The sequence below is a fragment of the Budorcas taxicolor genome, chromosome 24 (assembly GCF_023091745.1).
Source record: "Budorcas taxicolor isolate Tak-1 chromosome 24, Takin1.1, whole genome shotgun sequence".
NCBI lineage: Eukaryota > Metazoa > Chordata > Mammalia > Artiodactyla > Bovidae > Budorcas > Budorcas taxicolor.
In genome coordinates, this window is record NC_068933.1 from 1 (window position 1) to 24732 (window position 24732).

Genomic DNA, 24732 nt, shown 5'->3' on the forward strand with positions numbered 1-24732 from the left:
TTGATTTGCACCAATGGTGTGAAGGACCCTTTCGAAGTTCCAGAGTTGAGGTGTGAGCAGCCTCGAGACGCCTCAGCGGAAATGGGCCTCATCTCACCTGGAGGGGAGAACCTCCTAGATTTTCTCGAGTGGCGGCAGGTCTTCTCGACTTACGACGGGGACCACAGGTACCCGCTCTAGTGGCCTCAGGAAAGGCCAGTCCCCATGCGAGTTCTAGGGGCCCTCTCGGGATTCCTCTCCCGTCCATGCCGGGGCCTAACCTTGTGTGGAGTCGGGGCCGGAACCTGAGGATTCCTCTCCAGTGTTGCCATGGATCTTGGGGTGCTTCTGAGTCTCCCCAGGGGAGTCAGGCCTCGTCTCGCGTGGGGGCATGCACGTGTGCTTTCCTCCCGAGCTGCAGCAGTAGTGTCACGATTCCTGTCACGTGGAACAAGGGATATGTGGCTATCCCTCGAGGCTGTCCCTCGAGGCTTTCCCACGAGGCTTTCCCACAGGGCTGGGCCACGTGCCACCTTTGTGTGAGTCGATCCTCTGCGTGAAAGACGATCTGGTGAAGGGAAAAGAGGTTCCTATGGAATGGACTGAGACATGAGGGGGACTCTTGGAATGGTGGCACGACCCTGGAGTTCCTCTCGCCGTTCCTGTTGAGAGGGCCTCGTCTTGAGATGCGACGGGAACGCCGGGAACTCTTTCCAGACGAGGCAGGGAAAGGATCCCTCATCTCGAGCTACGAGGCGGAAACGGGGCTCCTCTGGATGTGGGCGGGACCCTGGTGTTTCCTCTCGAGTGGAGACGGGTATGTCGGGGAACTTCTTGATTTGCACCAAGGGTGTGAAGGACCCTGTCGAAGTTCCAGAGATGAGGTGTGATCAGCCTCGAGACGCCTCAGCGGAAATGGGCCTCATCTCGCCTGGAGGGGAGAACCTCCTGGATTTTCTCGAGTTGCCGCAGGTCTTCTCGAGTTACGACGGGGACCTCAGGGACCCGCTCTGGTGGCCTCAGGAATGGCCTGTCCACATGCGAGTTCTAGGGGCCGTCTCGGGATTCCTCTCCCGTCCATGCCGGGGCCTAAGACCTTGTGTGGAGTCGGGGCCGGAACCTGGGGATTCCTCTCCAGTGTTGCCATGGATTTTGAGGTGCTTCAGATTCTCCCCAGGGGAATCAGGCCTCGTCTCGAGTGGGGGCATGCACGTGCGCTTTCCTCGCTAGCTGCAGCGGTAGTGTCATGCTTCCTGTCACGTGGATCAAGGGATCTGTGGCTTTCCCTCGAGGCTGTCCCTCGAGGCTTTCCCACGAGGCTTTCCCACAGGGATGTGCCACGTGCCACCTTGGTGTGAGTCGATCCTCTGCATGAAAGACGAGCCGGTGAAGGGAAAACAGGTTCCTCTGGAATGGACTGAGACATCAGGGGGACTCTTGGAATGGTGGCACGACCCTGACGTTCCTCTCGCCGATCCTGTTGAGAGGGCCTCCTTTGAGATGCGACGGGAATGCCGGGAACTCCTTCCCGACGAGGCAGGGAAAGGATCCCTCATCTTGAGCTACGAGGCGGAAACGGGGCTCCTCTGGCTGTCGGTGGGACCCTCGTGATTCCTCTCGAGTGGAGACGGGTATGTCGGGGAACTCTTGATTTGCACCAAGGGTGTGAAGGACCCTTTCGAAGTTCCAGAGGTGAGGTGTGATCAGCCTTGAGACCCCTCAGCGAAAATGGGCCTCATCTCGCCTGGAGGGGAGAACCTCCTGGATTTTCTCGAGTTGTGGCAGGTCTTCTCGAGTTACGACGGCGACCTCAGGGACCCGCTCTGGTGGCCTCAGGAAAGGCCAGTCCCCATGCGAGTTGCTGGGGGCCATCTCGGGATTCCTCTCCCGTCGATGCCGGGGCCTAAGACCTTGTGTGGAGACGGGGCCGGAACCTGAGGATTCCTCTGCAGTGTTGCCATGGATCCTGGGGTGCTTCTGAGTCTCCCCAGGGGAGTCAGGCCGCGTCTCGAGTGGGGGCATGCACGTACGCTTTCCTCCCGAGCTGCAGCAGTAGTGTCACCCTTCCTGTCACGTGGATCAAGGGATCTGTGGCTTTCCCTCGAGGCTTTCCCACGAGGCTTTCCGACAGGGTTGTGCCACGTGCCACCTTGGTGTGAGTCGATCCTCGGCGTGAAAGACGAGCCGGTGAAGGGAAAAGAGGTTCCTCTGGAATGGACTGAGATATCTGGGGGACTATTGGAATGTTGGCTCGACCCTGGAGTTCCTCTCGCCGTACCTATTGAGCGGGCCTCCCCTTGAGATGAGACGGGAACGCCGGGAACTCTTTCCCTTTGAAGCAGGGAAAGGATCCCTCATCTCGAGCTAAGAGGCGGAGACGGGGCTCCTCTGGATGTGGGCGGCACCCTCGTGTTTCCTCTCGAGTGGAGACGGGTATGTCGGGGAACTTCTTGATTTGCACCAAGGGTGTGAAGGACCCTTTCGAAGTTCCAGAGGTGAGGTGTGATCAGCCTTGAGACGCCTCGGCGGAAATGGGCCTCATCTCGCCTGAAGCGGGGAACCTCCTGGAATTTCTCGAGTTGCGGCAGGTCTTCTCGAGTTACGACGGGGACCTCAGGGACCCGCTCTGGTGGCCTCAGGAAACGCCAGTCCCCATGTGAGTTGCTACGGGCCATCTCGTGATTCATCTCTGGTCCGTGCCGAGGCCTAAGACCTTGTGTGGAGTCGGGGCTGGAACCTGAGGATTCCTCTGCAGTGTTGCCATGGATCTTGGGGTGCTTCTGAGTCTCCCCAGGGGAGTCAGGCCTCGTCTCGAGTGGGGGCATGCACGTGCGCTTTCCTCCCGAACTGCAGCAGTAGTGTCACGCTTCCTGTCACGTGGATCAAGGGATCTCTGGCTTTCCCTCTAGGCTTTCCCTCGAGGCTTTCCCACGAAGCTTTCCCACAGGGCCGTGCCACGTGCCATCTTGGTGTGAGTCGATCCTCGGCGTGAAAGACGAGCCGGTGAAGGGAAAAGAGGTTACTCTGGAATGGACTGAGACATCTGGGGGACTCTTGGTATGGTGGCACGACCCTGGAGTTCCTCTCGCCGTTCCTGTTGAGAGGGCCTCGTCTTGAGATGCGACGGGAACGCCGGGAACTCTTTCCCGAAGATGCAGGGAAAGGATCCCTCATTTCGAGCTATGAGGCGGAAACGGAGCTCCTCTGGATGTGCGCTCGACCCTCGTGTTTCCTCTCGAGTGGGGACGGGTATGTCGGGGAACTTCTTGATTTGCACCAAGGGTGTGAAGGACCCTTTCGAAGTTCCAGAGGTGAGGTGTGATCAGCCTCGAGACGCCTCAGCGGAAATGGGCCTCATCTCGCCTGGAGGGGAGAACCTCCTGGATTTTCTCGAGTTACGGCAGGTCTTCTCGAGTTAGGACGGGGACTTCAGGGACCCGCTCTGGTGGCTTCAGGAAAGGCCAGTCACCATGCGAGTTGCTAGGGGCCATCTCGGGATTCCTCTCCCGTCCATGCCGGGGCCTAAGACCTTGTGTGGAGTCGGGGCCGGAACCTGAGGATTCCTCTTCAGTGTTGCCATGGATCCTGGGGTGCTTCTGAGTCTCCCCAGGGGAGTGAGGCCTCGTCTCGAGTGGGGCCATGCACGTGCGCTTTCCTCCCGAGCTGCAGCAGTAGTGTTACGCTTCCTGTCACGTGGATCAAGGGATCTCTGGCTTTCCCTCTAGGCTTTCCCTCGAGGCTTTCCCAGGAGGCTTTCGCACAGGGCCGTGCCACGTGCCATCTTGGTGTGAGTCGATCCTCGGCATGAAAGACGAGCCGGTGAAGGGAAAAGAGGTTCCTCTGAAATGGACTGAGACATCTGGGGGACTCTTGGAATGGTGGCACGACCCTGCAGTTCCTCTGGCCGTTCCTGTTCAGAGGGCCTCCTCTTGAGATGCGATGGGAACGCCGGGAATTCTTTCCCGACGAAGCAGGGAAAGGATCCCCCATCTCGAGCTACGAGGCGGAAACGGGTCTCCTCTGGATGTGGGCGGGACCCTCGTGTTTCCTCTCGAGTGGAGATGGGTATGTCGGGGTACTTCTTGATTTGCACAAAGGGTGTGAAGGACCCTTTCGAAGTTCCAGATGTGAGGTGTGATCAGCCTCGAGATGCCTCGGCGGAAATGGGCCTCATCTCGCCTGGAGGGGAGAACCTCCTGGATTTTCTAGAGTTGCCGCAGGTGTTCTCGAGTTACCACGGGAACCTCAGGGACCCGCTCTGGTGGCCTCAGGAAAAGCCAGTTCCCATGCGAGTTGCTAGGGGCCATCTCGGGATTCCTCTCCCGTCCATGCCGGGGCCTAAGAACTTGTGTGGAGTGGGGGCCGGAACCTGAGGATTCCTCTCCAGTGTTTCCATGGATCTTGGGGTGCTTCTGAGTCTCCCCAGGGAACTCAGGCCTCGTCTCGAGTGGGGGCTTCCACGTGCGATTTCCTCCCGAGCTGCAGCAGTAGTGTCACGCTTCCTGTCACGTGGATCAAGGGATTTGTGGCTTTCCCTCGAGGCTTTCCCTCGAGGCTTTCCCACGAGGCTTTCCCACAGGGCTGTGCTACATGCCACCTTGGTGTGACTCGATCATCGGCGTGAAAGACGAGACGGTGAAGGGAAAAGAGGTTCCTCTGGAATGGACTGAGACATCTGGGGGACTCTTGGAATGGTGGCACGACCCTGGAGTTCCTCTCGCCGTTCCTGTTGAGAGGGCCACCTCTTGAGATGCGACGGGAACGCCGGGAACTCTTTCCCGACGAACAGGGAAAGGATCCCTCATCTCGAGCTACGACGCAGAAACGGGGCTCCTCTGGAAGTGGGCGGCACCCTCGTGTTTCCTCTCGTGTGGAGACGGGTGTGTCGGGGAACTTCTTGATTTGCACCAAGGGTGTGAAGGACCCTTTCGAAGTTCCAGCGGTGAGGTGTGATCGGCCTCGAGACGCCTCAGCGGAAATGGGCCTCATCTCACCTAGAGGGGAGAACCTCCTGGATTTTCTCGAGTTGTGGCAGGTCTTCTCGAGTTACGACGGGGACCTCAGGGACCCGCTCTGGTGGCCTCAAGAAAGGCCAGTACCCATACGAGTTGCTAGGGGCCATCTGGGGATTCCTCTCCCGTCCACGCCGGGGCTTAAGTCCTTGTGTGGAGTCGGGGCCGGAAACTGAGGATTCCTCTCCAGTGTTGCCATGGATCTTCGGGTGCTTCTGAGTCTCTCCAGGGGAATCAGGCCTCGTCTCGTGTGGGGGCATGCACGTGCGCTTTCCTCCCGAGCTGCAGCAGTAGTGTCACGCTTCCTGTCACGAGGATCAAGGGATCTGTGGCATTCCTCGAGGCTTTCCCATGAGGCTTTTCCACAGGGCTGTGCCACGTGCCACCTTGGTGTGAGTCGATCCTCGGCGTGAAAGACGAGCTGGTGAAGGGAAAAGAGGTTCCTCTATAATGGACTGAGACATCTGGGGGACTCTTGGAATGGTGGCACGACCCTGGAGTTCCTATGGCCGTTCCTGTTGAGAGGGCCTCCTCTTGAGTTGCGACGGGAACGCCGGGAACTCTTTCCCGATGAACAGGGAAAGGATCCGTCATCTCGAGCTACGAGGCGGAAATGGGGCTCCACTGAATGTGGGCGGCACCCTCGTGTTTCCTCTCGTGTGGAGACGGGTATGTCAGGGAACTTCTTGATTTGCACCAAGGGTGTGAAGGACCCTTTCGAAGTTCCAGAGGTGAGGTGTGATCAGCCTCGAGACGCCTCAGCGGAAATGGACCTCATCTCGCATGGAGGGTAGAACCTCCTGGATTTTCTCGAGTTGCGGCAGGTCTTCTCAAGTTACGACGGGGACCTCGGGGACACTGTCTGGTGGCCTCAGGAAAGGCCTGTCCCCAAGCGAGTTGCTAGGGTCCATCTCGGGATTCCTCTCCCGTCCATGCCGGGGCCAAAGACCTTCGGTGGAGTCAGGGCCGGAACCTGAGTATTCCTCTCCACTGTTGCCATGGATCCTGGGGTGCTTCTGAGTCTCCCCAGGGGAGTCAAGCCTCGTCTCGAGTGGGGGCATGCACGTGCGCTTTCCTCCCGAGCTGCAGCAGTAGTGTCACGCTTCCTGTCACGTGGATCAAGGGATCTGTGTCTTTCCCTATAGGCTTTCCCTCGAGGCTTTCCCACGAGGCTTTCCCACAGGGCCGTGCCACGTGCCATCTTGGTGTGAGTCGATCCTTGGCGTGAAAGACGAGCCGTTGAAGGGAAAAGAGGTTCCTCTGGAATGGACTGAGACATCTGGGGGACTCTTGGAATGGTGGCACGACCCTGGAGTTCCTCTCGCCGTTCCTGTTGAGAGGGCCTCCTCTTGAGATGCGACGGGAACGCCGGGAAATCTTTCCCGACGATGCAGGGAAAGGATCCCTCATTTCGAGCTACGAGGCGGAAACGGAGCTCCTCTGTATGTAGGCGCGACCCTCGTGTTTCCTCTCGAGTGGGGACGGGTATGTCGGGGAACTTCTTGATTGGCACCAAGGGTGTGAATGACCCTTTTGCAGTTCCAGAGGTGAGGTGTGATCAGCCTCGAGACGCCTCAGCGGAAGTGGGCCTCATCTCGCCTGGAGGGGAGAACCTCCTGGATTTTCTCGAGTTCGGCAGGTCTTCTCGAGTTACGACGGGGACCTCAGGGACCTGCTCTGTTGGCCTCAGGAAAGGCCAGTACCCATGCGAGTTGCTAGGGGCCCTCTCGGGATTCCTCTCCCGTCCATGCCGGGGCCTAAGACCTTGTGTAGAGTCGGGGCCGGAACCTGAGAATTCCTCTCCCGTGTTGCCATGGATCTTGTGGTGCTTCTGAGTCTCCCCAGGGGAGTCAGGCCTAGTCTCGAGTGGGGGTATGCACGTGCGCTTTCCTCCCGAGCTGCAGCAGTAGTGTCACGCGTCCTGTCACGTGGATCAACGGATCTGTGGCTTTCCCTCGAGGCTTTCCCTCGAGGCGTTCACACGAGGATTTCCCCCAGGGCTGTGCCACGTGCCACCTTGGTGTGAGTCGATCCTCGGCGTAAAGACGAGCCGGTGAAGGGAAAAGAGGTTCCTCTGGAATGGACTGAGACATCTGGAGGACTCTTGGAATGGTGGCACGACCCTGAAGTTCCTCTCGCCGTTCCTGTTGAGAGGGCCTCCTCCTGAGATGCGACGGGAACGCCGGGAACTCTTTCAAGACGAAGCAGGGAAAGGAGCCCTCGTCTCGAGCTACGAGGCGGAAACGGGGCTCCTCTGGATGTGGGCGGGAACCTCGTGTTTGCTCTCGAGTGGAGACGGGTATGTCGGGGAACTTGTTGATTTGCACCCAGGGTGTGAAGGACCCTTTCGAAGTTCCAGAGGTGAGGTGTGATCAGCCTCGAGACGCCTCAGAGGAAATGGGCCTCATCTCGCCTGGAGGGGAGAACCTCCTGGATTTTCTCGAGTTGCCGCAGGTCTTCTCGTGTTACGACGCGGACCTCAGGGACCCGCTCTGGTGGCCTCAGGAAAGGCCAGTCCCCATGTGAGTTGATAGGGGTCATCTCGTGATTCCTCTCCCATCCATGCCGGAGCATAAGACCTTGTGTGGAGTCGGGGCCGGAACCTGAGGATTCCTCTCCAGTGTTGCCATGGATTTTGGGGTGCTTCTGGGTCTCCCCAGGGGACTCAGGCCTCGTCTCGAGTGGGGGCATGCACGTTCGCTTTCCTCCCCAGCTGCCGCAGTAGTGTCACTCTTCCTGTCACGTGGATCAAGGGATCAGTGGCTTTCCCTCGAGGCTTTAACTCGAGGCTTTCCCACGAGGCTTTCCCACAGGGCTGTGCCACGTGCCACCTTGGTGTGGGTCGCTCCTCGGCGTGAAGGACTAGCAGGTGAAGGGAAAAGAGGTTCCTCTGGAATGGACTGAGACATCTGGGGGACTCTTGGAATGGTGGCACGACCCTGGAGTTCCTCTCGCCGTTCCTGTTGAGAGGGCCTCCTCTTGAGATGCGACGGGAAGGCCGGGAACTCTTTCCCGACGAAGCAGGGAAAGGATCCCTCATCTCGAGCTACGAGGCGCAAACGGGGCTCCTCTGGATGTGGGCGGGACCCTCGTGTTTCCTCTCGAGTGGAGACGGGTATGTCGGGGAACTTCTTGATTTACACCAAGGGTGTGAAGGACCCTTTCGAAATTCCAGAGGTGAGGTGTGATCAGCCTCGAGACGCCTCAGCGGAAATGGGCCTCATCTCGCCTGGAGGGGAGAACATCCTGGATTTTCTCGAGTTGCGGCAAGTCTACTCGAGTTACGACGTGGACCTCAGGGACCCGCTCTGGTGGCCTCAGGAAAGGCCAGTCCCCATGCGAGTTGCTAGCGGACCTCTCGGGATTCCTCTCCGGTCCATGCCGAGGCCTAAGACCTTGTGTGGAGTCGGGTCCGGAACCTGAGGATTCCTCTCCAGTGTTTCCATGGATCTTGGGGTGCTTCTGAGTCTCCCCAGGGGACTCAGGCCTCGTCTCCAGAGGTGGCATGCACGTGCGCTTTCCTCCAGATCTGCAGCAGTAGTGTCACGCTTCCTGTCACGTGGACCAAGGGATCTGTGTTTTTCCCTCGATGCTTTCCCACGAGGCTTTCCCACAGGGCTGTGCCCCGTGCCACCTTGGTGTCAGTCGATTCTCGGCGTGAAAGATGAGCAGGTGAAGGGAAAAGAGGTTCCTCTGGAATGGACTGAGGCAACCGGGGGACTCTTGGAATGGTGGCACGACCCTGGAATTCCTCTCGCCGTTCCTGTTGAGAGGGCCTCATCTTGAGATGCGACAGGAACGCCGGGAACTCTTTCCCGACGAAGCAGGGAAAGGATCCGTCATCTCGAGCTACGAGGCGGAAACCGGGCTCCTCTGGATGAGGGCGGGACCTTCGTGCTTCCTCTCGAGTGGAGACGGGTATGTCGGGGAACTTGTTGATTTGCACCAAGGGTGTGAAGGACCCTTTCGAAGTTCCAGAGGTGAGGTGTGATCAGCCTCGAGATGCCTCAGCGGAAATGGGCCTCATCTCGCCTGGAGGGGAGAACCTCCGGGATTTTCTCGAGTTGCGGCAGGTCTTCTCGAGTTACGAAGGGGACCTCAGGGACCCGCTCTTGTGGCCTCAGGAAAGGCCAGTCCCCATGCGAGTTGCTAGGGGCCATCTCGGGATTCCTCTCCCGTCCATGCCGGGGCCAAAGACCTTCTGTGGAGTCAGGGCCGGAACCTGAGGATTCCTCTCCACTGTTGCCATGGATCCTGGGGTGCTTCTGAGTCTCCCCAGGGGAGTCAAGCCTCGTCTCGAGTGGGGGCATACACGTGCGCTTTCCTCCCGAGCTGCAGCAGTAGTGTCACGCTTCCTGTCACGTGGATCAAGGGATCTGTGTCTTTCCCTCGAGGCTTTCCCTCGAGGCTTTCCCACAGGGCCGTGCCACGTGCCATCTTGGTGGGAGTCGATCCTCGGCGTGAAAGACGAGCCGTTGAAGGGAAAAGAGGTTCCTCTGGAATGGACTGAGACATCTGGGGGACTCTTGGAATGGTGGCACGACCCTGGAATTCATCTCGCCGTTCCTGTTGAGAGGGCCTCCTCTTGAGTTGCGACGGGAACGCCGGGAACTCTTTCCCGACGATGCAGGGAAAGGATCCCTCATTTCGAGCTACGAGGCGGAAACGGAGCTCCTCTGGATGTGGGCGCGACCCTCGTGTTTCCTCTCGAGTGGGGACGGGTATGTCGGGGAACTTCTTGATTTGCACCAAGGGTGTGAAGGACCCTTTTGCAGTTCCAGAGGTGAGGTGTGATCAGCCTCGAGACGCCTCAGCGGAAATGGGCCTCATCTCGCCTGGAGGGGAGAACCTCCTGGATTTTCTCGAGTTGAGGCAGGTCTTCTCGAGTTACGACGGGGACCTCAGGGACCTGCTCTGTTGGCCTCAGGAAAGGCCAGTACCCATGCGAGTTGCTAGGGGCCCTCTCGGGATTCCTCTCCCGTCCATGCCGGGGCCTAAGACCTTGTGCAGAGTCGGGGCCGGAACCTGAGAATTCCTCTCCAGTGTTGCCATGGATCTTGTGGTGCTTCTGAGTCTCCCCAGGGGAGTCAGGCCTCGTCTCGAGTGGGGGCATGCACGTGCGCTTTCCTCCCGAGCTGCAGCAGTAGTGTCACGCTTCCTGTCACGTGGATCAACGGATCTGTGGCTTTCCCTCGAGGCTTTCCCTCGAGGCGTTCACACGAGGATTTCCCCCAGGGCTGTGCCACGTGCCACCTTGGTGTGAGTCGATCCTCGGCGTGAAAGACGAGCCGGTGAAGGGAAAAGAGGTTCCTCTGGAATGGACTGAGACATCTGGGGGACTCTTGGAATGGTGTCACGACCCTGGAGTTCCTCTCGCCGTTCCTGTTGAGAGGGCCTCCTCTTGAGTTGCGACGGGAACACCGGGAACTCTTTCCCGACGAACAGGGAAAGGATCCCTCATCTCGAGCTACGAGGCGGAAACGGGGCTCCTCTGAATGTTAGCGGCATCCTCGTGTTTCCTCTCCTGTGGAGACGGGTATGTCAGGGAACTTCTTGATTGCACCAAGGGTGTCAAGGACCCTTTCGCAGTTCCAGAGGTGAGGTGTGATCAGCCTCGAGACGCCTCAGCGGAAATGGGCCTCATCTCGCCTGGAGGGGAGAACCTCCTGGATTTTCTCGAGTTGCGGCAGGTCTTCTCGAGTTACGACGGGGACCTCAGGGACCGGCTCTGGTGGCCTCAGGAAAGGCCAGTCCCCATGCGACTTGCTAGGGGCCCTCTCGGGATTCCTCTCCCGTCCATGCCGGGGCCTAAGACCTTGTGTAGACTCAGGGACGGAACCTGAGGATTCCTCTCCAGTGTTTCCATGGATCTTGGGGTGCTTCTGACTCTCCCCAGGGGACTCAGGCGTCGTCTCGAGTGGGGAAATGCACGTGCGATTTCCTCCCGAGCTGCAGCAGTAGTGTTACGCTTCCTGTCACGTGGATCAAGGGATCTGTGGCTTTCCCTCGAGGCTTTCCCTCGAGGCTTTCCCACGAGGCTTTTCCACAGGGCTGTGCCACGTGCCACCTTTGTGTGAGTCGATCCTCGGCGTGAAAGACGAGCCGGTGAAGGGAAAAGAGGTTCCTCTGGAATGGACTGAGACATCTGGGGGACTCTTGGAATGGTAGCACGACCCTGGAGTTCCTCTCGCCGTTCCTGTTGAGAGGGCCTCCTCTTGAGATGCGACGGGAAGGCCGGAACTCTTTCCCGACGAACAGGGAAAGGATCCCTCATCTCGAGCTACGAGGCGAAAACGGGGCTCCTCTGGATGTGGGCGGCACCCTCGTGTTTCCTCTCGTGTGGAGACGGGTATGTCAGGGAACTTCTTGATTTGCACCAAGGGTGTGAAGGACCCTTTTGCAGTTCCAGAGGTGAGGTGTGATCAGCCTCGAGACGCCTCAGCGGAAATGGGCCTCATCTCGCCTGGAGGGGAGAACCTCCTGGATTTTCTCGAGTTGCGGCAGGTCTTCTCGAGTTACGACGGGGACCTCAAGGACCCGCTCTGGTGGCCTCAGGAAAGGCCAGCCCCATGCGAGTTCCTATGGGCCATCTCGGGATTCCTCTCCGGTCCATGCCGGCGCCTAAGACCTTGTGTAGTCTCAGGGCCGGAACCTGAGGATTCCTCTGCAGTGTTGCCATGGATCTTGGGGTGATTCTGATTCTCCCCAGGGGAGTCAGGCCTCGTCTCGAGTGGGGTCATGCACGTGCGCTTTCCTCCCGAGCTGAAGCAGTAGTGTCATGCTTCCTGTCACGGTGATCAAGGAATCTGTGGCTGTCCCTCTAGGCTGTCCCTCGACGCTTTCCCACGAGGCTTTCCCACAGGGCTGTGCCACGTGCCACCTTGGTGTGAGTCGATCCTCGGCGTGAAAGACGAGCCGGTGAAGGGAAAAGAGGTTCCTCTGGAATGGACTGAGACATCTGGGGGACTCTTGGAATGGTGGCACGACCCTGGAGTTCCTCTCGCCGTTCCTGTTGAGAGGGCCACCTCTTGAGATGCGACGGGAACGCCGGGAACTCTTTCCCGACGAACAGGGAAAGGATCCCTCATCTCGAGCTACGACGCAGAAACGGGGCTCCTCTGGAAGTGGGCGGCACCCTCGTGTTTCCTCTCGTGTGGAGACGGGTGTGTCGGGGATCTTCTTGATTTGCACCAAGGGTGTGAAGGACCCTTTCGAAGTTCCAGCGGTGAGGTGTGATCACCCTCGAGACGCCTCAGCGGAAATGGGCCTCATCTCACCTAGAGGAGAGAACCTCCTGGATTTTCTCGAGTTGTGGCAGGTCTTCTCGAGTTACGACGGGGACCTCAGGGACCCGCTCTGGTGGCCTCAAGAAAGGCCAGTACCCATACGAGTTGCTAGGGGCCATCTGGGGATTCCTCTCCCGTCCACGCCGGGGCTTAAGTCCTTGTGTGGAGTCGGGGCCGGAAACTGAGGATTCCTCTCCAGTGTTGCCATGGATCTTCGGGTGCTTCTGAGTCTCTCCAGGGGAATCAGGCCTCGTCTCGATATGGGGCATGCACGTGCGCTTTCCTCCCAAGCTGCAGCAGTAGTGTCACGCTTCCTGTCACGAGGATCAAGGAATCTGTGGCATTCCTCGAGGCTTTCCCTCGAGGCTTTCCCACGAGGCTTTGCCACAGGGCTGTGCCACGTGCCACTTTGGTGTGGGTCGATCCTCGGCGTGAAAGCCTAGCCGGTGAAGGGAAAAGAGGTTCCTCTGGAATGGACTGAGACATCTGGGGGACTCTTGGAATCGTGGCACGACCCTGGAGTTCCTCTCGCTGTTCCTGTTGAGAGGGCCTCCTATTCAGATGCGGCGGGAACGCCGGGAACTCTTTCCCGACGAAGCAGGGAAAGGATCCCTCATCTCGAGCTACGAGGCGGAAACGGGGCTCCTCTGAATGAGGCCAGGACCCCCGTGTTTTCTCTCGAGTGGAGACGGATAAGTTGGGGAACTTCTTGATTTGCACCAAGGGTGTGAAAGACCCTTTCGAAGTTCCAGCGGTGAGGTGTGTTCAGCCTCGAGACGCCTCAGCGGAAATGGTCCTCATCTCGCCTGGAGGGGAGAACCTCCTGGATTTTCTCGAGTTGCGGCAGGTCTTCTCGAGATACGACGGGGACCTCAGGGACACGATCTGGTGGCCTCAGGAAAGGGCAGTCCACATGCGAATTGCTAGGGGACATCTCGTGATTCCTCTCTCGTCCATGCCGGTGCCTAAGACCTTGTGTGGTTTCGGGGCCGGAACCTGAGGATTCCTCTCCAGTGTTGCCATGGATCTTGGGGTGCTTCTGAGTCTGCCCAGGGTAGTCAGGCCTCGTCTCGAGTGGGGGCATGCACGTGAACTTTCCTCCCGTGCTGCAGCAGTAGTGTCACGCTTCCTGTCACGAGGATCATGGGATCTGTCGCTTTCCCTCGAGGCTTTCCCATGAGGCTTTTCCACAGGGCCGTGCCACGTGCCATCTTGGTGTGAGTCGATCCTCGGCGTGAAAGACGAGCCGTTGAAGGAAAAGAGGTTCCTCTGGAATGGACTGAGACATCTGGGGGACTCTTGGAATGGTGGCACGACCCTGGAGTTCCTCTCGCCATTCCTCTTGAGAGGGCCTCGTCTTGAGATGCGACGGGAAGGCCGGGAACTCTTTCCCGACGAAGCAGGGAAAGGATCCCTCAGCTCGAGCTACGAGGCAGAAACGGGGCTCCACTGGATGTGGGCGGGACCCTCGTGTTTCCTCTCGAGTGGAGACGGGTATGTCGGGGAACTTCTTGATTTGCACCAAGGGTGTGAAGGACCCTTTCGAAGTTCCAGAGTTCAAGTGTGATCAGCCTCGAGACGCCTCAGCGGAAATGGGCCTCATCTCGCCTGGAGGGGAGAACATCCTGGATTTTCTCGAGTTGCGACAGGTCTTCTCGAGTTACGACGGGGACCGCAGGCACCCGCTCTGGTGGCCTCAGGTAAGGCCAGTCCCCATGCGAGTTGCTACGGGCCATCTCGGGATTCCTCTCCCGTCCATGCTGGGGCCTAAGACCTTGTGTGGAGTCGGGGCCGGAACCTGAGGATTCCTCTCCATTGTTGACATGGATCTTGGGGTGCTTCTGAGTCTCCCCAGGGGAGTCAGGCCTCGTCTCGAGTGTGGGCATGCACGTGCGCTTTCCTCCCGAGCTGCAGCAGTAGTGTCACGCTTCCTGTCACGTGGATCAAGGGATCTGTGGCTTTCCCTCGAGGCTTTCCCTCTAGGCTTTCCCACGAGGCTTTCCCACATGGCTATGCCACGTGCCACCTTGGTGTGAGTCGATCCTCGGCGTGAAAGACGAGCCGGTGAAGGGAAAAGAGGTTCCTCTGGAATGGACTGAGACATCTGGGGGACTCTTGGAATGGTGGCACGACCCTGGAGTTCCTCTCGCCGTTCCTGTTGAGAGGGCCACCTCTTGAGATGCGACGGGAACGCCGGGAACTCTTTCCCTACGAACCAGGGAAAGGATTCCTCATCTCGAGGTACGAGGCGAAACGGGGCTCCTCTGGATGTGGGCGGGACCCTCGTGTTTACCCTCGAGTGGACCCGGGTATGTTGGGGAACTTCTTGACTTGCACCAAGGGTGTGAAGGAGCCTTTCGAAGTTCCAGAGGTGAGGTGGGATCAGCCTCGAGACTCCTCAGCGGAAATGGGCCTCACCTCGCCTGGAGGGGAGAACCTCCTGGATTTTCTCGAGTTGCGGTAGGTCTTCTCGACTTAGGACAGGGACCTCAGGGACCCGCTCTGGTGGCCTCAGGAAAGGCCAGTCCCCATGCGAGTTGCTAGGGGCCATCTCGGGTTTCCTCTCCCGTCCATCCCGGGGCCTAAGACCTTGTGTGGAGTCGGGGCCGGAACGTGAAGATTCCTCTCCAGTGTTGCCATGTATCTTGGGGTGCTTCTGAGTCTCCCCAGGGGAGTCAGGCCTCGTCTCGAGTGGGGGCATGCACGTGCGCTTTCCTCCCGAGCTGCAGCAGCATTGTCACCCTTCCTGTCACGTGGATCAAGGGATCTGTGGCTTTCCCTCGAGGCTTTCCACGAGGCTTTCCCACAGGGCTGTGCCCCGTGCCACCTTGGTGTGAGTCGATCCTCGGTGTGAAAGATGAGCCGGTGAAGGGAAAAGAGGTTCCTCTGGAATGGACTGAGACATCTGGGGGACTCTTGGAATGGTGGCACGACCCTGGAGTTCCTCTCGGCGTTCCTGTTGAGAGGGCCTCCTCTTGAGATGCGACGGGAAGGCCGGGAACTCTTTCCCGACGAAGCAGGGAAAGGATCCCTCATCTCGAGCTACGAGGCGGATACGGCGCTCCTCTGGATGTGGGCGGGACCCTCGTGATTCCTCTCGAGTGGAGACGGGTATGTTGGGGAACTTCTTCATTTGCACCAAGGGTGTGAAGGACCCTTTCGAAGTTCTAGAGGTGAGGTGTGATCAGCTTCGAGACGCCTCAGAGGAAATGAGCCTCATTTCGCTTGGAGGGGAGAACCTCCTGGATTTTCTCGAGTTGCGGCAGGTCTTCTCGAGTTACGATGGGGACCTCAGGGACGCGCTGTGGTGGCCTCAGTAAAGGCCAGTCCCCATGCGAGTTGCTAGGGGCCATCTCGGGATTCCTCTCCCGTCGATGCTGGAGCCAAAGACCTTGTGTGGAGTCGGGGCCGGAACCTGAGGATTCCTCTCCAGTGTTGCCATGGATCTTGTGGAACTTCTGAGTCTCCCCAGGGGACTCAGGCCTCGTCTCGAGTGGGGGCATGCACGTGCGCTTTCCTCCCGAGCTGCAGCAGTAGTGTCACGCTTCCTGTCACGCGAATCAAGGGATCTGTGGCTCTCCCTCGAGGCTTTCCCTCGAGGCTTTCCCACGAGGCTTTCCCACCCGGCTGAGCCACGTGCCACCTTGGTGTGAGTCGATCCTCGGCGTGAAAGACGAGCTGGTGAAGGGAAAAGAGGTTCCTATGGAATGGACTGAGACATCTGGGGGACTCTTGGAATGGTGGCACGACCCTGGAGTTCCTCTCGCCGTTCCTGTTGAGAGGGCCTCCTCTTAAGATGTGATGGGAATGCCGGGAATTCTTTCCCGACGAAGCAGGGAAAGGATCCCTCATCTCGAGCGACAAGGCGGAAACGGGGCTCCTCTGGATGTGAGCGGGACCCTCGTGTTTCCTCTCGAGTGGAGACGGGTATGTCGGGGAACTACTTGATTTGCACCAAGAGTGTGAAGGACCCTTTCGAAGTTCCAGAGGTGAGGTGTGATTGGCCTCGAGACGCCTCAGCGGAAATGGGCCTCACCTCGCCTGGACGGGAGAAACTCCTGGATTTTCTCGAGTTGCGGCAGGTCTTCTCGAGTTACGACGGGGACCTCAGGGACCCGCTCTGGTGGCCTCAGGAAAGGCCAGTCCCCATGCGAGTTGCAAGGGGCCATCTCGGGATTCCTCTCCCGTCGATGCCGGAGCTCAGACCTTGTGAGGAGTCGGGGCCGGAACCTGAGGATTCCTCTCCAGTGTTGACATGAATCTTGGGGTGCTTCTGAGTCTCCCCAGGGGAGTCAGGCCTCGTCTCGAGTGGGGGCATGCACGTGTGCTTTCCTCCCGAGCTGCAGCAGTAGTGTCATGCTTCCTGTCACGTGGATCAAGGGATCTGTGGCTTTCCCTCGAGGCTTTCCCTCGAGGATTTCCCACAGAGCTGTGCTACGTGCCACCTTGGTGTGAGTCGATCTTCGGCGTGAAAGACGAGCCGGTGAAGGGAAAAGAGGTTCCTCTGGAATGGACTGAGACATCTGGGGGACTCTTGGAATGGTAGCACGAAACTGGAGTTCCTCTCGCCGTTCCTGTTGAGAGGGCCTCCTCTTGATATGCGACGGGAACGCCGGGAACTCTTTCCCGACGAAGCAGGGAAAGGATCCCTCACCTCGAGCTACGAGGCGGATACAGGGCTCCTCTGGATGTGGGCGGGACCCTCGTGTTTCCTCTCGAGTGGAGACGGGTATGTCGGGGAACTTCTTGATTTGCACCAAGGGTGTGAAGGGCCCTTTCGAAGTTCCAGAGGTGAGGTGTGATCAGCCTCGGGACGCCTCAGCGGAAATGGGAGTCGTCTAGCCTCTTGGGGAGAACCTCCTGTATTCTCTCGAGTTGCGGCAGGTCTTCTCGAGGTACGACGGGGACCTCAGGGACCCGCTCTGGTGGCCTCAGGAAAGGCCAGTCCCCATGCGAGTTGCTAGGGGCCATCTCGGCATTCCTCTCCCGACCATGCCGGGGCCTAAAACCTTGTGTGGAGTCGGGGCCGGAACCTGAGGATTCCTCTCCAGTGTTGCCATGGATCTTGGGGTGCTTCTGAGTCTCCCCAGGGGACTCAGGCCTCGTCTCGAGTGGGGCATGCACGTCCGCTTTCCTCCTGAGCTGCAGCAGTAGTGTCACGATTCCTGTCACGTGGATCAAGGGATCTGCGGCTCTCCCTCGAGGCTTTCCCTCGAGGCTTTCCCACGAGGCTTTCCCACAGGGCTGTGCCACGTGCCACCTTGGTGTGAGTCGATCCTCGGCGTGAATGAGGAGCTAGTGAAGGGAAAAGAGGTTCCTCTGGTATAGACTGAGACATCTGGGGGACACTTGGAATGGTGGCACGACCCTGGAGTTCCTCTCGCCGTTCCTGTTGAGAGGGCCTCCTCTTGAGATGCGACGGGAACGCCGGGAACTCTTTCCCGACGAACAGGGAAAGGATCCCTCATCTCGAGCTACGAGGCGGAAACGGGGCTCCTCTGAATGTGAGCGGCATCCTCGTGTTTCCTCTCCTGTGGAGACGGGTATGTCAGGGAACTTCTTGATTGCACCAAGGGTGTCAAGGACCCTTTCGCAGTTCCAGAGGTGAGGTGTGATCAGCCTCGAGACGCCTCAGCGGAAATGGGCCTCATCTCGCCTGGAGGGGAGAACCTCCTGGATTTTCTCGAGTTGCAGCAGGTCTTCTCGAGTTACGACGGGGACCTCAGGGACCGGCTCTGGTGGCCTCAGGAAAGGCCAGTCCCCATGCGACTTGCTAGGGGCCATCTCGGGATTCCTCTCCCGTCCATGCCGGGGCCTAAGACCTTGTGTAGACTCAGGGACGGAACCTGAGGATTCCTCTCCAGTGTTTCCATGGATCTTGGTGTGCTTCTGACTCTCCCCAGGGGACTCAGGCGTCGTCTCGAGTGGGGAAATGCACGTGCGATTTCCTCCCGAGCTGCAGCAGTAGTGTTACGCTTCCTGTCACGTGGATCAAGGGATCTGTGGCTTTCCCTCGAGGCTTTCCCTCGAGGCTTTCCCACGAGGCTTTTCCACAGGGCTGTGCCACGTGCCACCTTGGTGTGAGTCGATCCTCGGCGTGAAAGACGAGCCGGTGAAGGGAAAAGAGGTTCCTCTGGAATGGACTGAGACATCTGGGGGACTCTTGGAATGGTAGCACGACCCTGGAGTTCCTCTCGCCGTTCCTGTTGAGAGGGCCTCGTCTTGAGATGCGACGGGAAGGCCGGGAACTCTTTCCCGACGAAGCAGGGAAAGGATCCCTCAGCTCGAGCTACGAGGCAGAAACGGGGCTCCACTGGATGTGGGCGGGACCCTCGTGTTTCCTCTCGAGTGGAGACGGGTATGTCGGGGAACTTCTTGATTTGCACCAAGGGTGTGAAGGACCCTTTCGAAGTTCCAGAGTTCAGGTGTGATCAGCCTCGAGACGCCTCAGCGGAAATGGGCCTCATCTCGCCTGGAGGGGAGAACATCCTGGATTTTCTCGAGTTGCGACAGGTCTTCTCGAGTTACGACGGGGACCGCAGGGACCCGCTCTGGTGGCCTCAGGTAAGGCCAGTCCCCATGCGAGTTGCTACGGGCCATCTCGGGATTCCTCTCCCGTCCATGCTGGGGCCTAAGACCTTGTGTGGAGTCGGGGCCGGAACCTGAGGATTCCTCTCCATTGTTGACATGGATCTTGGGGTGCTTCTGAGTCTCCCCAGGGGAGTCAGGCCTCGTCTCGAGTGTGGGCATGCACGTGCGCTTTCCTCCCGAGCTGCAGCAGTAGTGTCACGCTTCCTGTCACGTGGATCAAGGGATCTGTGGCTTTCCCTCGAGGCTTTCCCTCTAGGCTTTCCCACGAGGCTTTCCCACATGGCTATGCCACGTGCCACCTTGGTGTGAGTCGATCCTCGGCGTGAAAGACGAGCCGGTGAAGGGAAAAGAGGTTCCTCTGGAATGGACTGAGACATCTGGGGGACTCTTGGAATGGTGGCACGACCCTGGAGTTCCTCTCGCCGTTCCTGTTGAGAGGGCCACCTCTTGAGATGCGACGGGAACGCCGGGAACTCTTTCCCTACGAACCAGGGAAAGGATTCCTCATCTCGAGGTACGAGGCGAAACGGGGCTCCTCTGGATGTGGGCGGGACCCTCGTGTTTACTCTCGAGTGGACCCGGGTATGTTGGGGAACTTCTTGACTTGCACCAAGGGTGTGAAGGAGCCTTTCGAAGTTCCAGAGGTGAGGTGTGATCAGCCTCGAGACGCCTGGGCGGAAATGGGCCTCATCTCGCCTGGAGGGGAGAACCTCCTGGATTTTCTCGAGTTGCGGTAGGTCTTCTCGACTTAGGACAGGGACCTCAGGGACCCGCTCTGGTGGCCTCAGGAAAGGCCAGTCCCCATGCGAGTTGCTAGGGGCCATCTCGGGTTTCCTCTCCCGTCCATCCCGGGGCCTAAGACCTTGTGTGGAGTCGGGGCCGGAACGTGAAGATTCCTCTCCAGTGTTGCCATGTATCTTGGGGTGCTTCTGAGTCTCCCCAGGGGAGTCAGGCCTCGTCTCGAGTGGGGGCATGCACGTGCGCTTTCCTCCCGAGCTGCAGAAGCATTGTCACGCTTCCTGTCACGTGGATCAAGGGATCTGTGGCTTTCCCTCGAGGCTTTCCACGAGGCTTTCCCACAGGGCTGTGCCCCGTGCCACCTTGGTGTGAGTCGATCCTCGGTGTGAAAGATGAGCCGGTGAAGGGAAAAGAGGTTCCTCTGGAATGGACTGAGACATCTGGGGGACTCTTGGAATGGTGGCACGACCCTGGAGTTCCTCTCGCCGTTCCTGTTGAGAGGGCCTCCTCTTGATATGCGACGGGAACGCCGGGAACTCTTTCCCGACGAAGCAGGGAAAGGATCCCTCATCTCGAGCTACGAGGCGGATACGGCGCTCCTCTGGATGTGGGCGGGACCCTCGTGATTCCTCTCGAGTGGAGACGGGTATGTTGGGGAACTTCTTCATTTGCACCAAGGGTGTGAAGGACCCTTTCGAAGTTCTAGAGGTGAGGTGTGATCAGCTTCGAGACGCCTCAGAGGAAATGAGCCTCATTTCGCTTGGAGGGGAGAACCTCCTGGATTTTCTCGAGTTGCGGCAGGTCTTCTCGAGTTACGATGGGGACCTCAGGGACGCGCTGTGGTGGCCTCAGTAAAGGCCAGTCCCCATGCGAGTTGCTAGGGGCCATCTCGGGATTCCTCTCCCGTCGATGCTGGAGCCAAAGACCTTGTGTGGAGTCGGGGCCGGAACCTGAGGATTCCTCTCCAGTGTTGCCATGGATCTTGTGGAACTTCTGAGTCTCCCCAGGGGACTCAGGCCTCGTCTCGAGTGGGGGCATGCACGTGCGCTTTCCTCCCGAGCTGCAGCAGTAGTGTCACGCTTCTTGTCACGCGAATCAAGGGATCTGTGGCTCTCCCTCGAGGCTTTCCCTCGAGGCTTTCCCACGAGGCTTTCCCACAGGGCTGAGCCACGTGCCACCTTGGTGTGAGTCGATCCTCGGCATGAAAGACGAGCTGGTGAAGGGAAAAGAGGTTCCTATGGAATGGACTGAGACATCTGGGGGACTCTTGGAATGGTGGCACGACCCTGGAGTTCCTCTCGCCGTTCCTGTTGAGAGGGCCTCCTCTTGAGATGTGATGGGAATGCCGGGAATTCTTTCCCGACGAATCAGGGAAGGGATCCCTCATCTCGAGCGACAAGGCGGAAACGGGGCTCCTCTGGATGTGAGCGGGACCCTCGTGTTTCCTCTCGAGTGGAGACGGGTATGTCGGGGAACTACTTGATTTGCACCAAGGGTGTGAAGGACCCTTTCGAAGTTCCAGAGGTGAGGTGTGATTGGCCTCGAGACGCCTCAGCGGAAATGGGCCTCACCTCGCCTGGACGGGAGAAACTCCTGAATTTTCTCGAGTTGCGGCAGGTCTTCTCGAGTTACGACGGGGACCTCAGGGACCCGCTCTGGTGGCCTCAGGAAAGGCCAGTCCCCATGCGAGTTGCAAGGGGCCATCTCGGGATTCCTCTCCCGTCGATGCCGGAGCTCAGACCTTGTGAGGAGTCGGGGCCGGAACCTGAGGATTCCTCTCCAGTGTTGACATGAATCTTGGGGTGCTTCTGAGTCTCCCCAGGGGAGTCAGGCCTCGTCTCGAGTGGGGGCATGCACGTGTGCTTTCCTCCCGAGCTGCAGCAGTAGTGTCACGCTTCCTGTCACGTGGATCAAGGGATCTGTGGCTTTCCCTCGAGGCTTTCCCTCGAGGATTTCCCACAGAGCTGTGCCACGTGCCACCTTGTTGTGAGTCGATCTTCGGCGTGAAAGACGAGCCGGTGAAGGGAAAAGAGGTTCCTCTGGAATGGACTGAGACATCTGGGGGACTCTTGGAATGGTGGCACGACCCTGGAGTTCCTCTCGCCGTTCCTCTTGAGAGGGCCTCCTCTTGAGATGCGACGGGAACGCCGGGAACTCTTTCCCGACGAAGCAGGGAAAGGATCCCTCACCTCGAGCTACGAGGCGGATACGGGGCTCCTCTGGATGTGGGCGGGACCCTCGTGTTTCCTCTCGAGTGGAGACGGGTATGTCGGGGAACTTCTTGATTTGCACCAAGGGTGTGAAGGGCCCTTTCGAAGTTCCAGAGGTGAGGTGTGATCAGCCTCGGGACGCCTCAGCGGAAATGGGAGTCGTCTAGCCTCTTGGGGAGAACCTCCTGTATTCTCTCGAGTTGCGGCAGGTCTTCTCGAGTTACGACGGGGACCTCAGGGACCCGCTCTGGTGGCCTCAGGAAAGGCCAGTCCCCATGCGAGTTGCTAGGGGCCATCTCAGCATTCCTCTCCCGACCATGCCGGGGCCTAAAACCTTGTGTGGAGTCGGGGCCGGAACCTGAGGATTCCTCTCCAGTGTTGCCATGGATCTTGGGGTGCTTCTGAGTCTCCCCAGGGGACTCAGGCCTCGTCTCGAGTGGGGCATGCACGTCCGCTTTCCTCCTGAGCTGCAGCAGTAGTGTCACGATTCCTGTCACGTGGATCAAGGGATCTGCGGCTCTCCCTCGAGGCTTTCCCTCGAGGCTTTCCCACGAGGCTTTCCCACAGGGCTGTGCCACGTGCCACCTTGGTGTGAGTCGATCCTCGGCGTGAATGAGGAGCTAGTGAAGGGAAAAGAGGTTCCTCTGGAATAGACTGAGACATCTGGGGGACACTTGGAATGGTGGCACGACCCTGGAGTTCCTCTCGCCGTTGCTGTTGAGAGGGCCTCCTCTTGAGATGCGATGGGAACGCCGGGAATTCTTTCCCGACGAAGCAGGGAAAGGATTCCTCATCTCGAGCTACGAGGCAGAAACGGGGCTCCTCTGGATGTGGGGTACCCTCGTGTTTCCTCTCGAGTGGGGACGGGTATGTCGGGGAACTTCTTGATTTGCACCAAGGGTGTGAAGGACCCTTTGGAAGTTCCAGAGGTAAGGTGTGATTTGCTTCGAAACGCCTTAGAGGATATCGGCCTCATCTCGCCTGGAGGGGAGAGCCTCCTGTAGTTTCTCGAGTTGCGGCAGGAATTCTCAAGTTATGACGGGGACCTCAGGGACCCGCGCTGGTGGCCTCAGGAAAGGCCAGTCCCCATGCGAGTTGCTACGGGCCATCTCGGGATTCCTCTCCCGTCGATGCCGGGGCCTAAGACCTTGTGTGAAGTAGGGGCCAGAACCTGAGGTTTCCTCTCCAGTGTTGACATGGATCTTGGGGTACTTCTGAGTCTCTCCAGGGGACTCAGACCTCGTCTCGAGTGAGGGCATGCACGTGAGCTTTCCTCCCGAGATGCAGCAGTAGTGTCACTCTTCCTGGCACGTGGATCAAGGGATCTGCGGCTCTCCCTCGAGGCTTTCCCACGAGGCTTTCCCACAGGGCTGTGCCACGTACCACCTTGGTGCGAGTTAATCCTCGGCGTGAAACACGAGCCGGTGATGGGAAAAGAGGTTCCTCTGAAATGGACTGAGACATCGGGGGGACTCTTGGAATGGTGGCACGACCCTGGAGTTCCTCTCGCCGTTCCTGTTGAGAGGGCCTCCTCTTGAGATGCGACGGGAACGGCGGGAATTCTTTCACGACGAAGCAGGGAAAGGATCCCTCATCTCGAGCTACGAAGCGGAAACGGGGCTCCTCTGGATGTGGGCGGGACCCTCGTGTTTCCTGTCGAGGTGAGACGGGTATGTCAGGGAACTTCTTGATTTGCACCAAGGGTGTGAAGGACCCTTTCGAAGTTCCAGAGGTGAGGTGGGATCAGCCTCGAGACTCCTCAGCGGAAATGGGCCTCACCTCGCCTGGAGGGGAGAACCTCCTGGATTTTCTCGAGTTTCGGCAGGTCTTCTCGAGTTACGACGGGGACCTCAGGGACCCGCTCTGGTGGCCTCAGGAAAGGCCAGTCCCCATGCGAGTTGCTAGGGGCCATCTCGGGATTCCTCTCCCATCTATGCCGGGGCCTCAGACCTTGTGTGGATTCGGGGCCGGAACCTGAGGATTCCTCTCCAGTGTTGCCATGGATCTTGGGGTGCTTCTGAGTCTCCCCAGGGGAGTCAGGCCTCGTCTCGAGTGGGGGCTTGCACGTGCGCTTTCCTCCCGAGCTGCAGCAGTAGTGTCACGCTTCCTGTCACGTGGATCAAGGGATCTGTGGCTTTCCCTTGAGGCTGTCCCTCGAGGCTTTCCCACGAGGCTTTCCCACAGGGCTGTGCCACGTGCCACCTTGGTGTGAGTCGATCCTCGGCGTGAAAGACGAGCCGGTGAAGGGAAAAGAGGTTCCTCTGGAATGGACTGAGACATCTGGGGGACTCTTGGAATTGTGGCACGACCCTGGAGTTCCTCTCGCCGTTCCTGTTGAGAGGGCCTCCTCTTGAGATGCGACGGGAACGCCGGGAACTCTTTCCCGACGAAGCAGGGAAAGATTCCCTCATCTCGAGCTACGAGGCGGAAACGGGGCTCCTCTGGATGTGGGCGGGACCCTCGTGATTCCTCTCGAGTGGAGACGGCTAGGTCGGGGAACTTCTTGATTTGCACCAAGGGTGTGAAGGACCCTTTCGAAGTTCCAGAGGTGAGGTGTGATCAGCCTCGAGACGCCTCAGCGGAAATGGGCCTCATCTCGCCTGGAGGGGAGAACCTCCTGGATTTTCTCGAGCTGCGGCAGGTCTTCTCGAGTTACGACGGGGACCTCAGGGACCCGCTCTGGTGGCCTCAGGAAAGGCCAGTCCCCATGCGAGTTGCTAGGGGACCTCTCGGGATTCCTCTCCCGTCCATGCCGGGGCCTCAGTCCTTTTGTGGAGTCGGGGCCGGAACCTGAGGATTCCTCTCCAGTGTTGCCATGGATCTTGGGGTGCTTCTGAGTCTCCCCAGGGGAGTCAGGCCTCGTCTCGAGTGGGGGCTTGCACGTGCGCTTTCCTCCCGAGCTGCAGCAGTAGTGTC